This window comes from Salmo trutta, chromosome 10 (assembly GCF_901001165.1).
Source record: "Salmo trutta chromosome 10, fSalTru1.1, whole genome shotgun sequence".
Classification (NCBI taxonomy): domain Eukaryota; kingdom Metazoa; phylum Chordata; class Actinopteri; order Salmoniformes; family Salmonidae; genus Salmo; species Salmo trutta.
In genome coordinates, this window is record NC_042966.1 from 3,040,177 (window position 1) to 3,055,766 (window position 15,590).

Genomic DNA, 15,590 nt, shown 5'->3' on the forward strand with positions numbered 1-15,590 from the left:
GCAGCTCTTTCAGTAGTTTAGTTGGAATAGGGTCCAGTATTCAGCTTGAGGGTTTAGAGGCCATGATTATTTTCATCATTGTGTCAAGAGATATAGTACTAAAACACTTGAGTGTCTCCCTTGATCCTAGGTCCTGGCAGAGTTGTGCACACTCAGGACAACAGAGCTTTGGAGGAATACGCAGATTTAAAGAGGAGTCCGTAATTTGCTTTCTAATAATCATGATCTTTTCCTCAAAGAAGTTCATGAATTTATTACTGCCGAAGTGAAAGCCATCCTCTCTTGGGGAATGCTGCTTTTTAGTTAGCTTTGCAACAGTATCAAAAAGAAATTTCGGATTGTTCTTATTTTCCTCAATTAAGTTGGAAAAATAGGATGATCGAGCAGCAGTGAGGGCTCTTCGATACTGCACGGTACTGTCTTTCCAAGCTAATTGGAAGACTTCCAGTTTGGTGTGGCGCCATTTCCGTTCCAATTTTCTGGAAGCTTGCTTCAGAGCTTGTGTATTTTCTGTATACCAGGGAGCTAGTTTCTTATGACAAATGTTTTTAGTTTTTAGGGGTGCAACTGCATCTAGGGTATTGCGCAAAGTTAAATTGAGTTCCTCAGTTAGGGAGTTAACTGATTTTTGTCCTCTGATGTCCTTGGGTAGGCAGAGGGGGTCTGGAAGGGCATCAAGGAATCTTTGGGTTGTCTGAGAATTTATAGCACGACTTTTGATGCTCCTTGGTTGGGGTCTGAGCAGATTATTTGTTGCAATTGCAAACGTAATAAAATGGTTGTCCGCTAGTCCAGGATTATGAGGAAAAACATTAAGATCCACAACATTTATTCCACGGGACAAAACTAGGTCCAGAGTATGACTGTGGCAGTGAGTAGGTTCAGAGACATGTTGGACAAAACCCACTGAGTCGATGATGGCTCCGAAAGCCTTTTGATGTGGGTCTGTTGGCTTTTCCATGTGAATATTAAAGTCACCAAAAATTAGAATAATAACTACTGTGACTATAATGTCCGATAGGAATTCAGGGAACTCAGTGAGGAACGCTGTATATGGCCCAGGAGGCCTGTAAACAGTAGCTATAAAAAGTGATTGAGTAGGCTGCATAGATTTCATGACTAGAAGCTCAAAAAAACAAAAGGTTTATTTTTTTTTGTAAATTGAAATTTGCTATCGTAAATGTTAGCAACACCTCCGTCTTTGCGGGATGCACGGGGGATATGGTCACTAGTGTAACCAGGAGGTGAGGCCTCATTTAACACAGTAAATTCATCAGGCTTAAGCCATGTTTCAGTCAGGCAAATCACATCAAGATTATGATCAGTGAATAGTTCATTGACTATAACTGCCTTTGAAGTGAGGGATCTAACATTAAGTAGCCCTATTTTGAGATGTGAGGTATCACGATCTCTTTCAATAATGGCAGGAATGGAGGAGGTCTTTATTCTAGTGAGATTGCTAAGGTGAACACCGCCATGTTTAGTTTTGCCCAACCTAGGTCGAGGCACAGACACGGTCTCAATGGGGATAGCTGAGCTGACTACACTGACTGCGTGTACACAAGCATACAACAGATAAACAATCCCGCACAAAGAGCAGGCGGGCCAGCTAGCTCATATAGCCCCGCTAATCACCCCCACTAAGAACAGGTGCAAACAATAACAGAAAGGGGGAAAACAAAAAGGGAATCAGTGGCAGCTAGTAGGCTGGTGACGATGACCGCCGAGCACCACCCGAGCAGGAGGGGGCGCCACCTTCAGTGGGAATCGTGACATTATGTATGTCATGTACTGTTAAAATTGTGTTGATAAATGTTATAACTTTAATCAAATTATTTCATTGAGCATATATACACAGTTACTACCTATCCTGATTTATTATGCGATTTACTTTCCTCATGAGAATGAACACAGACTATACCATATAGACATCCTGACAAGCTGAATTAAAAAAATATATATATATTTCACCATTATTTAACCAGGTAGGCTAGTTGAGAACAAGTTCTCATTTACAACTGCGACCAGGCCAAGGTAAAGCAAAGCAGTGTGACACAAACAACAACACAGAGTTTCACATGGAAAAAACAAACATACAGTCAATAATACAATAGAGAAAGTCTATATACAGTGTGTGCAAATGAGGTAGGATAAGGGGGGTGAGGCAATAAATAGGCCATTGTGGCGAAATTATTACAGTATGGCAAATGAAACACTGGGGTGATAGATGTGCAAAAGATGAGTGTGCAAGTAGCGATACTGGGGTGCAAAGGAGCAAAAATAAATAAAATAAATATCAATATGGTGATGAGGTAGTTGGATTGGCTATGTACAGGTGCAGGGATCTGTGAGCTGCTCTGACAGCTGGTGCTTAAAGCTAGTGAGGGAGATATGAGTCTCCAGCTTCAGGGATTTTTGCAGTTCGTTCCAGTCATTGGCAGCAGAGAACTGGAAGGAAAGGTATCCGAAGGCGGAATTGGATTTGGGGGTGAACAGTGAAATATACCTGCTGGAGCGCGCGCTGCGGGTGGGCGCTGTTATGGTGACCAGTGAGCTGAGATAAGGTGGTGCTTTACCTAGCAATGACTTATAGATGACCTGGAGCCAGTGGGTTTGGCGACGGATATGAAGTGAGGGCCAGCCAACGGGAGTGTACAGGTCGCAATGGTGGGTAGTATATGGGGCTTTGGTGACACTGTGATAGACTGCATCCAATTTGCTGAGTAGAGTGTTGGAGGCTATTTTGTAAATGACATCACTGAAGTCAAGGATTGGTAGGATAGTCAGTTTTACTAGGGTATGTTTGGCAGCATGAGTGAAGGATGCTTTGTTGCGAAATAGGAAGCCGATTCTAGATTTATTTGGATTGGAGAGACGTAATGTGAGTCTGGAAGGAGAGTTTACAGTCTAACCAGACACCTAGGTATTTGTAGTTGTCCACATATTCTAAGTCAGAACTATCCAGAGTAGTGATGCTGGACGGGTGGGTAGGTGTGGGCAGCAATCAGTTGAAGAGCATGCATTTAGTTTTGCTTGCATTTAAGAGCAGTTGGAGGCCACGGAAGGAGAGTTGTATGGCATATAAGCTCGTCTGGAGGTTTTTTGACACAGTGTCCAAAGAAGGGTCAGAAGTACATAGAATGGTGTCGTCTGCGTAGAGGTGGATCAGAGAATCACCAACAGCAAGAGCAACATCATTGATGTTTTCAGAGAAAAGAGTCTGCCCGAGGATTGAACCCTGTGTCACCCCCATAGAGACCGCCAGAGTTCCGGACAACAGGCCCTCCGATTTGACACAATGAACTCTGTCAGAGAAGTAGTTGGTGAACCTGGCTAGGCAGTCATTTGAGAAACCAAGGCTGTTGAGTCTGCCGATAAGAATATGGTGATTGACAGAGTCGAAAGCCTTGGCCAGGTCGATGAATACAGCTACACAGTATTGTCTCTTATCGATGGCGGTTATGATATCGTTTAGGACCTTGAGCGTGGCTGAGGTGCACCCATGACCAGCTCTAAAACCAGATTGCATAGTGGAGAAGGTACGGTGGGATTCGAAATGGTCGGTGATCTGTTTGTTAACTTGGCTTTCGAAGACCTTAGAAAGGCAGGGTAGGATAGATATAGGTCTGTAGCAGTTTGGGTCTAGAGTGTCTCCCACTTTGAAGAGGGGGATGACCGCAGCAGCTTTCCACTCTTTGGGGATCTCAGACGATACGAAAGTGAGGTTGAACAAGCTAGTAATAGGGGTTGCAACAATTTCGGCTGATAATTTTAGGAAGAGAGGGTCCAGATTTTCTAGCCATGCTGATTTGTAGGGGTCCAGATTTTGTAGCTCTTTCAGAACATCAACTATCTGGATTTGGGTGAAGGAGAAATGGGGGAGGCTTGGGCAAGTTGCAGTGAGGGGTGCAGAGCTGTTGACTGGGGTCGGGGTAGCCAGCTGGAAAGCATGGCCAGCCATAGAAAAATGCTTATTGAAATTCTCAGTTATCGCGGATTTATCGGTGGTGACAGTGTTTCCTAGCCTCAGTGCAGTGGGCAGCTGGGAGGAGGTGCTCTTATTTTACATGGACTTTACAGTGTCCCAGAACCTTTTGGAATAGTGCTACAGGATGTAAAATTTGTTTGAAAAAGCTAGCCTTTGCTTTCCTAACTGCCTGTGTATATTGGTTCCTAACTTCCCTGAAAAGTTGCATATCGCGGGGGCTATTCAATGCTAATGCAGTACGCCTAAGGATGTTCTTGTGCTGGTCAAGGGCAGTCAGGTCTGGAGTGAACCAAGGGCTATATCAGTTCCTGGTTCTACATTTTGTGAACAGGGCTTTTTTTACCTTTATTTAACTAGGCAAGTCAGTTAAGAAGAAATTCTTATTTTCATTGACGGCCTAGGAACAGTGGGTTAACTGCCTTATTCAGGGGAAAAACGACAGATGTGTACCTTGACAGCTCAGGGATTCAAACTTGCAACCTTTCGGTTACTAGCCCAACGCTCTAACCACTAGGCTACCCTGCCACCCCAATGAGGTCAATATCCTTCCAGGATACCCGGGTCAGGTCGATTAGAAAGGCCTGCTCACTGAAGTTTTTTAGGGAGCGTTTGACAGTGATGAGGGGTGGTCGCTTGACCGCAGACCCATTACGGACGCAGGCAATGAGGCAGTGATCGCTGAGATCCTGGTTGAAGACAGCAGAGGTGTATTTGGAGGGCAGGTTGGTTAGAATGATATCTATGAGGGTGCCCGTGTTTACATATTTGGGGTTGTACCTGGTGAGTTCATTGATAATTTGTGTGAGATTGAGAGCATCAAACTTAGATTGCAGGATGGCCAGGGTGTTAAGCATGTCCCAGTTTAGGTCACCTAGCAGCACGAGCTCTGAGGACAGATGGAGGGCAATAAATTCGCATATGGTGTCCAGCGCACAGCTGGGGGCAGTTGGTGGTCTATAGCAAGCGGCAACAGTAAGAGACTTGTTTCTGGTGAGGTGGATTTTTAAAAGTAGAATCTCAAATAGTTTGGGCACAGACCTGGATAGTAAGACAGAACTTTGCAGGCTATCCCTGCAGTAGATTGCAACTCCGCCCCCTTTGGCAGTTCTATCTTGTTGGAAAATGTTATAGTTAGGGATGGAAATTTCAGGGGTTTTGGTGGTCTTCCTAAGCCAGGATTCAGACACGGCTAGGACATCCAGGTTGGCAGAGTGTGCTAGAGCAGTGAATAAAACAAACTTTGGGAGGAGGCTTCTAATGTTAACAGGCATGAAACCAAGGCTTTTACTGTTACAGAAGTCAACAAATGAGAGCGCCTGGGGAATGGGAGTGGAGCTAGGCACTGCAGGGCCTGGATACCCATCACCAGAGGAACAGAGGAGGAGTAGGATAAGGGTACAGCTAAAGTCTATAAGAGCTGGTCGTCTAGTATGTTCAGAACAGAGAGTAAAAGGAGCAGATTTCTGGGCACGGTAGAATAGATTCAAGGCATAATATACAGACAAGGGTATGGTAGGATGTGAATACAGTGGTGGTAAACCTGTGCATAGAGTGACGATGAAAGAGATATTGTCTCTGGAAATATCATTTAAACCAGGTGATGTCACCGCATGTGTGGGAGGTGGAACCAAAGTGTTAACTAAGGCGTATTGAGCAGGAATAGAGGCTCTACAGTGAAATAAGGCAATAATTACTAACCAAAACAGCAATGGACAAGGCATATTGACGTTAGGGAGAGGCATGCGTAGCCGAGTGATCATAGGAGCCCAGTGAGTGGCTTCAGGCAGCTAGCAGGCCGGGGCTAGCAAGCTAGCAGGAAGGCCTTTGAGGGACGTTGCGACGGAAGAAAGTCTGTTGTGGCCCCCTCATGCTGTTACGTCGGCACACAGATCAGCAGGAATCCGTGTGGTAAACCAGGCCAATTGGCAGAATAGGTAGAGTGGCCAAAGAATTTGTCCGATGGGCCTCTAAAGCTAACAGTGACAGACGTGACAGCACGTGACAGACGTGACAGAGTCTGGAGATGCCGTGGAGAACGTTCTGCTGCCTGCAACATCCTCCAGCATGACCGGTTTGGCGGTGGGTCAGTCATGGTGTGGGGTGGCATTTCTTTGGGGGGCCGCACAGCCCTCCATGTGCTCGCCAGAGGTAGCCTGACTGCCATTAGGCACCGAGATGAGATCCTCAGACCCCTTGTGAGACCATATGCTGGTGCGGTTGGCCCTGGGTTCCTCCTAATGCAAGACAATGCTAGACCTCATGTGGCTGGAGTGTGTCAGCAGTTCCTGCATGCAGTTCCTGCATGTGTCAGCAGTCCATAGCATTAATGCTATGGACTGGCCCGCCCGTTCCCCAGACCTGAATCCAATTGAGCACATCTGGGACATCATGTCTCGCTCCATCCACCAACGCCACGTTGCACCACAGACTGTCCAGGAGTTGGCGGATGCTTTAGTCCAGGTCGGGAGGAGATCCCTCAGGAGACCATCCGCCACCTCATCAGGAGCATACCCAGGCATTGTAGGGAGGTCATACAGGCACGTGGAGGCCACACACACTACTGAGCCTCATTTTGACTTGTTTAAAGGACATTACATCAAAGTTGGATCAGCCTGTAGTGTGGTTTTCCACTTTAATTTTGAGTGTGACTCCAAATCCAGACCTCCCTGGGTTGATAAATTGGATTTCCATTGATTATTTTTGTGTGATTTTGTTGTCAGCACATTCAACTATGTAAATGAAAAAGTATTTAATAAGATTATTTCTTTCATTCAGATCTAGGATGTGTTGTTTAAGTGTTCCCTTTATTTTTTTGAGCAGTATATATTCAGGTCAGTCTGGCTACAGTGAAACAAGTTATTTTAAGGATGTGAATAAAAAGATTTTATAATGTTCAAGACTTACGGCATGGGACAGTTCTGCAGGAGAACTAGGTACCACCGTCGCCTAATTTGCTGCATGTTTTCCTTTGAAAATGAAAATCACACAATCGGATGAGTATCCAAAAAAACATTATATCCACTAGTGATGAGAATTTCATAATTTATACATACCTCAGTGAAATCACACTGTGCTTCCATCTCAATGTACAGAGCGTACTGTAAGTTAAGAAATAGTAGGTTGTTAAGTTTGATAGTTATGACGACAACAATAATGATCATAGTAAATAATAATAATACCACCCCCCCAAGAAGTCACAGCATGTCACATCAGCATCCAGGAGTTTGATGTATGAATTGTGTATGTAGTGTAAAAACTGTAGGAAATAGGTCCCCAAAAGTGTCAAGAATAATAAACAAGAAAAAGTATGAGCAATAACAATAGTGTGCTTTGCATGCTGCAAGCACAGAAATAATATAACTTTTCATATGTAATAACAGAAAATAGGACTAATATAATATACTGAATAGCCAGCATCTTACCATCAAAACAAACACGCCATAGTTGATTGAGAAACCTTGCTTCGGTAGGCCCTGTGGTGTGAACAAGGTACAATTTTCAATAAAGGAATGGCAATCAAATGGTACAGTTCAGTGGAATAATTTAAAGGAATATCTAACCTGAACATCATCCAAACCAAAAGTCCTCAAAGGTCCAGGGGACAAGATCCAAGCAATGTTTCTGTGAACACAGTGTATGTGAAAGTAAAGGAAAAAGTAAAATTGAACAGCTTTTTATACTTCAGCATGTATAACAGTTTTGAACACAGTTGTAACTGAATTAGCCCAAGTATTTTTCACAACATGTGTTGCTGGACCAGAAAATGTATTTTCGACTGCAAACACACCATTTCTCGCATCAATGCACTCACATGCCAAAAACCGTTCCTCGGACACTGTTTCAAAGCAATGTGTATGCTTTCTTTGTAAATGTGTTTTGAAGTTTTTCTTATTTACCTTCAGTTTGCAGTGTGGACAAGTTTCAATGACTTTTCTTGACTTGACATGTATGTTGGGACCAGGTGATTTCATTATTGTATATACTATGTGTAGGCTGTGTAGACTCACTATGTGTAACTAAGGGAATGGCATCAACGATACACATTTAGAGCCAGCCAAACACAACAAGACATACATTGAAGAAACACAGAAAATCAAAGATCAAATTGATTACATAACTGTACATGTAAACCCAGGCTTACTGCTCAAGTAGGCAAATTTGTCCAAATAAGATTCCCTCATTGTGAGCAATTAGATAGCTCACGTGGAAATGGGTGCTAATTAACGCTATGCTAACATTGGTGCAGTAGTTGGTCATATAAAAATATTCCACTGCACTGGTATAACATGAATATTACAAAGTACATTATGCATAATGACAGGCTCACTTATTTCCATGGTTTATATTTTTATCCATGTAGATTAGGTTCGATTAAGATTCGCTTTCGTTGACGTTGATACCTTAGACGTTTACCTCAACTTGGGTGACCTTGAAGGAGATGGGAAGGGTTCGGGTTAAACACGTTTGACTCCGCCCATATTGAGCCCGGCCCTGATGTTTGACTCGGCCCACATTGAGCCCGGCCCCGAACTGCAGTCTGAGGTCAGGAGCTTCTCTGAGAGACAGCTAGGCCATGTTGACAGACAGACATACTTAACCATCATACCATACATAATGCACACTGTAAGATGTTTCTGTAATTTCAACAGTAAAACACTGTAAAATGACCTTAAATGAGTTTGATAGAATTAATGATGGTGCATTGAGGAAAATGTTGTTGGCGGGAAAAGTATCTTGCTCATTAACATATTTTGAGGTGTGCCTTGTAAGAGTATATTTGTTGCACCCGTGAGTGAGAATGCTGTACCCCCACAGAATACAGGAAAATACAGTAATACAGATCAGACTGGCAGCAAGTCTCACACCTGAGTGGCCCTTTTGATCTGTTTTGTCTCATAGTTACTTGTCAGTTTAGAAGCCTTTGTTTAGGCCTAAAGTGCAAGTGATATAAAACACCAAATATCAGTTGGTATGATGTACTATATAATTACATACTCACTATTAGCAGTTGATGAATAATTTTTCAATACAATTCAACAACGTACTGTATTATTTTACTAGGCAAGTCAGTTAAGAACAAATTCTTATTTGCAATGACAGCCTAGGAACAGTGGGTTAACTGCCTTGTTCAGGGGCAGAACAACAGATTATTATTTTATTTTCATTTTTTTTTTACCTTGTCAGCTCAGGGATTCGATCTTGCAACACTTTTGGTTACAAGTCCAACGCTCTAACCACTAGGCTACCTGCCACCCCATATTATGGTGCATTGTGGAAAAGTATTGTGGGGGGGGGGGGTAAATAATCACTGTCTCATTAACATTATTTAAGGCGTGCCTATAGCCGTGGGAAAATCTTGCTGTTTGGGGATGGGGGTGCTGTGATTTTTTTTTGCTGACGGGAAGTTTGGAAGCCTTTGTTTAGGCCTCTAGAAGGGCAAGTAATATAACACTCCTAGTATTAATTAATATGCTGTAATATACAGTACAAATGCCTAGCATCCAACCTGCTTGCTCCAATCCCTTGAAATGTCTGTAAAATACTGTCAAAATATCTTTCATACAGTTTATTAGTCACTTCTACAGTATTGTACTGTTTTTAATTGCTTTTGATATTGTAGTAATTTACAGGACACTGGCATCAAGTTACTGTGAATAGCTTAATACTGTATTGGCACTATCCAGAGATAGTCAGAGATATATATTCTGAAGACCACTGTATGCTTAACTACAACATTTTCAGTAATGGTTACAGAAATATTTTACTTGCTATGACTGATGTGTGTTTTTTAACAACCTTACTGTAAGTTGCTAAGGACAAGAGTGTCCACTAAATGACCAAAATGTAAAGGTAAATGTAAAAATAAAAACTTGCAAAGAACACTGGGTAATATGTCACTGTAAAATTTTATGTCACTGTAAAATTTTACAGTGGCTTTACTGTAAAATAAATGACAGCAACTTACTGGAAAATGAATGCCAGTATGTTACTGTACATTTACAGGAAATGTTTTACAGTGCATAACATGATAAGAACCTAACAAACAAAAAGTGAATATAGTGTGCTTTAGGCTAGTTTGAATATAAACTCAGCAAAAAAAGAAACGGCCCTTTTTAAGGACCCTGTCGTTCAAATATAATTCGTAAAAATCCAAATAACTTCACAGATCTTCATTGTAAAGGGTTTAAACACTGTTTTCCATGCTTGTTCAATGAACCATAAATAATTAATGAACATGCACCTGTGGAACGGTCGTTAAGACACTAACAGCTTACAGACGGTAGGCAATTAAGGTCACAGTTATGAAAACTTAGGAAACTAAAGAGGCCTTTCTACTGACTCTGAAAAACACCAAAAGAAAGATGCCCAGGGTCCCTGCTCATCTGCGTGAACGTGCCTTAGGCATGCTGCAAAGAGGCATGAGGACTGCAGATGTGGCCAGGGCAATAAATTGCAATATCCATACTGTGAGACGCCTGAGACAGCGCTACAGGGAGACAGGACGGACAGCTGATCGTCCTCGCAGTGGCAGACCACGTGTAACAACACATGCACAGGATCGGTACATCCGAACATCACACCTGCGGGACAGGTACAGGATGGCAACAACAACTGCCAGAGTTACACCAGGAACGCACAATCCCTCCATCAGTGCTCAGACTGTCCGCAATAGGCTGAGAGAGGCTGTACTGAGGGCTTGTAGGCCTGTTGTTAGGCAGGTCCTCACCAGACATCACCGGCAACAACGTCGCGTATGGGCACAAACCCACCGTCGCTGGACCAGACAGGACTGGCAAAAAGTGTTCTTCACTGACGAGTCACGGTTTTGTCTCACCAGGGATGATGGTCGGATTTGCATTTATCGTCGAAGGAATGAGTGTTACACCGAGGCCTGTACTCTGGAGCGGGATTCATTTGGAGGTGGGGGGTCCGTCACGATCTGGGGCAGTGTGTCACAGCATCATCGGACTGAGCTTGTTGTCATTGCAGGCAATCTCAATGCTGTGCGTTATAAGGAAGACATCGTCCTCCCTCATGTGGTACCCTTCCTGCCTGCTCATCCTGACATGACCCTCCAGCATGACAATGCCACCAGCCATACTGCTCGTTCTGTGCATGATTTCCTGCCAGACAGGAATGTCAGTGTTCTGCCATGGCCAGCGAAGAGCCCAGATCTCAATCCCATTGAGCACGTCTGGGACCTGTTGGATCAGAGGGTGAGGGCTAGGGCCATTCCCCCCAGAAATGTCAAGGAACTTGCAGGTGCCTTGGTGGAAGAGTGGGGTAACATCTCACAGCAAGAACTGTCAAATCTGGTGCAGTCCATGAGGAGGAGATGCACAGCAGTACTTAATGCAGCTGGTGGCCACACCAGATACTGACTGTTACTTTTGATTTTGACCTTACAGTGAAATGCTTAACTTATAAGCCCTTAACCAACAATGCAGTTTTAAGAAAAATACCTAAAAAATAAGAAATGAAAGTAACAATAATTAATGAGCAGCAGTAACAATAGCGAGGCCATATACAGGGGTACTGGTACAGAGTCAATGTGAGGGGTGCACCGGTTAGTCACGGTAATTCAAGGTAATATATACATATGAGCAGAATTATTAAAGTGACTTATGCATAGATAATAATAGAGAGAGTAGGAGCAGCGTAAAAGAGGGGGGAGGAGGGGATGTAAATAGTCTGGGTAGCCATTTGATTAGATGTACGGTAGTCTTATGGCTTGGGGGTAGCAGCTGTTTAGAAGCCTCTTGGACCTAGACTTTGGTAGCAGAGAGAACAGTCTATGACTAGGGTGGCTGGAGTCTTTGACAATTTTTAGGGCCTTCCTCTGACATCGCCTGGTATAGACATCCTGGATGGCAGGAAGCTTGACCCCAGTGATGTACTGGGCCGTATGCACTACCCTCTGTAGTGCCTTGCGGTCGGAGCCCGAGCAGTTGCCATACCAGGCGGTGATGCAACAAGTCAGGATGCTCTCGATGGTGCAGCTGTAGAACCTTTTGAGGATATGAGGACCCATGACAAATCTTTTCAGTCTCCTGAGGGGGAACAGGTTTTGTCGTGCCCTCTTCAAGACTGTCTTGGTGTGCTTGAACCATGTTAGTTTGTTGGTGATGTGGACACCAAGGAACTTGAAGCTCAACCTGCTCTACTACAGCCCCATCGATGAGAATGGGGACATGCTCGGTCCTCAATTTCCAGTAGTCCACAATTATCTCCTTAGTGTTGATCACGTTGAGGGAGATGTTGTTGTCCTGGCACCACCCGGCCAGGTCTCTGACCTTCTCCCTATATGCTGTCTCGTCGTTTTTGGTGATCAGGCCTACCACCCTAGTATCATCTGCAAACTTAATGATGGTGTTGGAGTGGTGCCTGGCTGTGCAGTCATGAGTGAACAGGGACTACAGGATGGGACTGAGCATGCACCCCTGAGAGGCCCCCGTGTTGAGGATCAGCGTGGCTGATGTGTTGTTACCTGCCCTTACCACCTGAGGGCGGCCCGTTAGGAAGTCCAGGGTCCAGTTGCAGAAGGAGGTGTTAAGTCCCAGGGTCCTTAGCTTAGTGATGAGCTTTGAGGGCACTATGGTGTTGAACGCTGAGGTGTAGTCAATGAATAGCATTCTCACATAGGTGTTCCTTTTGTCCAGGTGTGAAAGGGCAGCGTGAAGTACAATAGAGATTGCATCATCTGTGGATCTGTTAGGGCGGTATTTCTAATTGTAGTGGGTCTAGGGTTTCTGTGATAATTGTGTTGATGTGAGCCATGACCAAACTTTCAAAGCACTTCATGGTTACAGACGGTAGTGCTACGGGTCGGTAGTCATTTTGGCAGGTTACCTTAGTGTTCTTGGGCAAAGGGACTATGGTGGTCTGCTTGAAACATGTTGGTTTTACAGACACAGACAGGGAGAGGTTGAAACTATACTTGTACAAATAACTTTTTTGGTTTGTAAAATGGCCTCTGATGTTTGTAATTTCACTCACTGCACCAATCAGTGAATATTTAACCGAATGTACATTTCTACAGATGTAGGATATTCATTTGAACCAGCTTGCATCAGCAGGAAAATAATACTGCAGCAAGAGAAAATGTAAATTATTATGTGGATTATAATTCATGGAATTTTTTTTGTCGGGGTTGAAACATTTTTTGTTACGGCAAATCAAGTCTGATATTTAAAAGTTAAAATTACACACTTTAGAAGCCTTTTTAAACCTCAAATACACTACACGGTTGCATTTCCTGCTATGCAGGAAAATTCTCAGCAACAAAAGAGTGATCAAATTAAGATCCTACATCCTACACCTTTTATGTTACTCTATTATATTTCTTTTAAGAAATACATGACATAAAAGTAGGCTAAGCTGTCCATTCCGGCCTGAGTACGGTATTGTATTGACCATTATAGTCAATACAATATGACAATAATATTATTATATGTTTATTACATGAATTAGTGTGCAGTTTGTAAATGTAGTTGTCATGTTGTATTCTGAATATGTTGATGTGTGAGTAGTAGACCATGTATATACCGTATACTAGCCTATATTCAATTCTATTGCATTGAATGTTCTTTAAAATAAATAAACTAACAACATTGTTTGATATAAATGTAGTTTCCATACAAAATATACCGATATTGATAGCATATCTCAGGTAAACAGATAAGCTGGTTGAGTTTGGTACAGTCAATTCAGAAGGTAGGGCTGTTTTTAAGCTGCAAGAGAGCCCAGCAAGTGGTGATGTAATGTGTTCTCAGACAGTGATGTCATTGACTGAGACACAGCACGGATTTAAAGTGACAAAGGCGTTTAAAAAAATACCAGCGCAATTCTGCATTAGGCCTGGTCAGAGAAGAGTTAACCAGAGGGAGTAGGAATCTAGAAGACCAGTGTTGAAGGAAAGAAAGCACTATTGATGAAACAAGAGCAAATATACATGCATTACTCCCACATATGTCAATTATGTTCCTAATTTTATAATAGTTTCAGTGCAACACATGGTAATACAAAGATACAAAACACAAGCACAATTAATGTTAAACAGTAAAAATAATAGTAAGTGATTTGTGAATAATGAACCCCTATCCAGCTGTGATACGTGTGTATTTGCTGGGTGGAATGACTCTGTAACCTCAGACATTTGACATGTAGATTAGTTTATTGCTAGTACTGTAGCTTAAATTATATTCCTACTACAAACAATCACAATGTATACAAGATGACTAACAAATAGCCTTCCAAAATGTTGGAAATTATAAGCAGAAACATATCTAAATCAGGCAACAACAAAACATTCTACACCCTGTCAAACAAATATTTCTCTTGCAGGTGAATTCCATGTATGTATTTTTCTGTTGGTAGCATATCCTGATCATAGATTTATTTTCTGATAGTCCATTTTTCCAGGATATAACATAAAAAATAACTTTAGATGTTTAACTGTTTTTATTGGTAACCATCAATATCTCTCCCTGAAACGTGATCCTATTGCATCATTCTCCTATTCTGATAACAGTCCCATTCCCCGAAATTCTCTCTTCTCTTCTCCTCAATACACTATTTCCCTCTATCATTTTTATACTTCCCCCCATCTTTCTCACTACTATAGTCTCTATTGTACTACATATGTTTTGTCATCCTCAATTGTTGTGGTCTCTCTATAAACTTGTCCGCAGTACTGTTACTCTCCCTCTTCCAAACGAGGCACTTTGATCCACGCTTTCACCCTCATATAGGTCTAAAGATTTGGTTTTGGATAGGCTACCTCTTTTTTGGACCGCCTCTTCGCTCTCTCCACCTAAACTGATATTGCCCACATTCAACTCTGAAGATCCCTCCTGTTCTACCTTCATATCTACTGTTTCAACTATTCCACAATTTCCTTCTCCTGTTTTTGCCCTTCGACATGTATCCATAGAGAGAGCCTGTTCTGATTCAGGATTACCCAACGATTCGGGATTAGGTTTCCTTGATTCCTTACTTTTCTTGATTTTCCCTTGACTCTCTTGACTGGGTTCCTCCGTTGCTTTGGACAAGGCATCATTGTCCGGTATCTCTTCATAGATGCATAGGTCATGTACTGGTTTGGTTGATGCACATGATGTTTGATTACCAGATAGTGTTAGTTTTGCGTTCAGGTCCATAGATGTTGAGTCTTGCTGCTCATTGGTTGTAGCAATGTTTCCACTATTGTCTGTGGCTGTACCATGACTTGTGGAGGATTCTGAAGGGTGGCAACCTTCGATTTGTTGATATGTTGGTCTTACCACACTATAGGTCACTTCATCTGCTCTTGAAATATCACTGGTTGCCCCTCCATCTTCTTTCCCTGATTGGATACTGATTGTCCATCAGTCAGTCTGTGTCTGATAGATTGATGTCACTTGTGATTTTATAGAAGACGGCATGATTCTCCAACATTTTCTTTAAACTTTCACTGACAGAAAATGTGTCGCCATTGGAATCAGTTCCTGCATCATGAGATATTGGGTAATTGTCCACATTCAAGGTTTCCTCATGCCACAACGACTCTATTCCGTGGACTCGTAAAGGTATGAACTCTTGCCACTGATTGATTAAGAGGAAC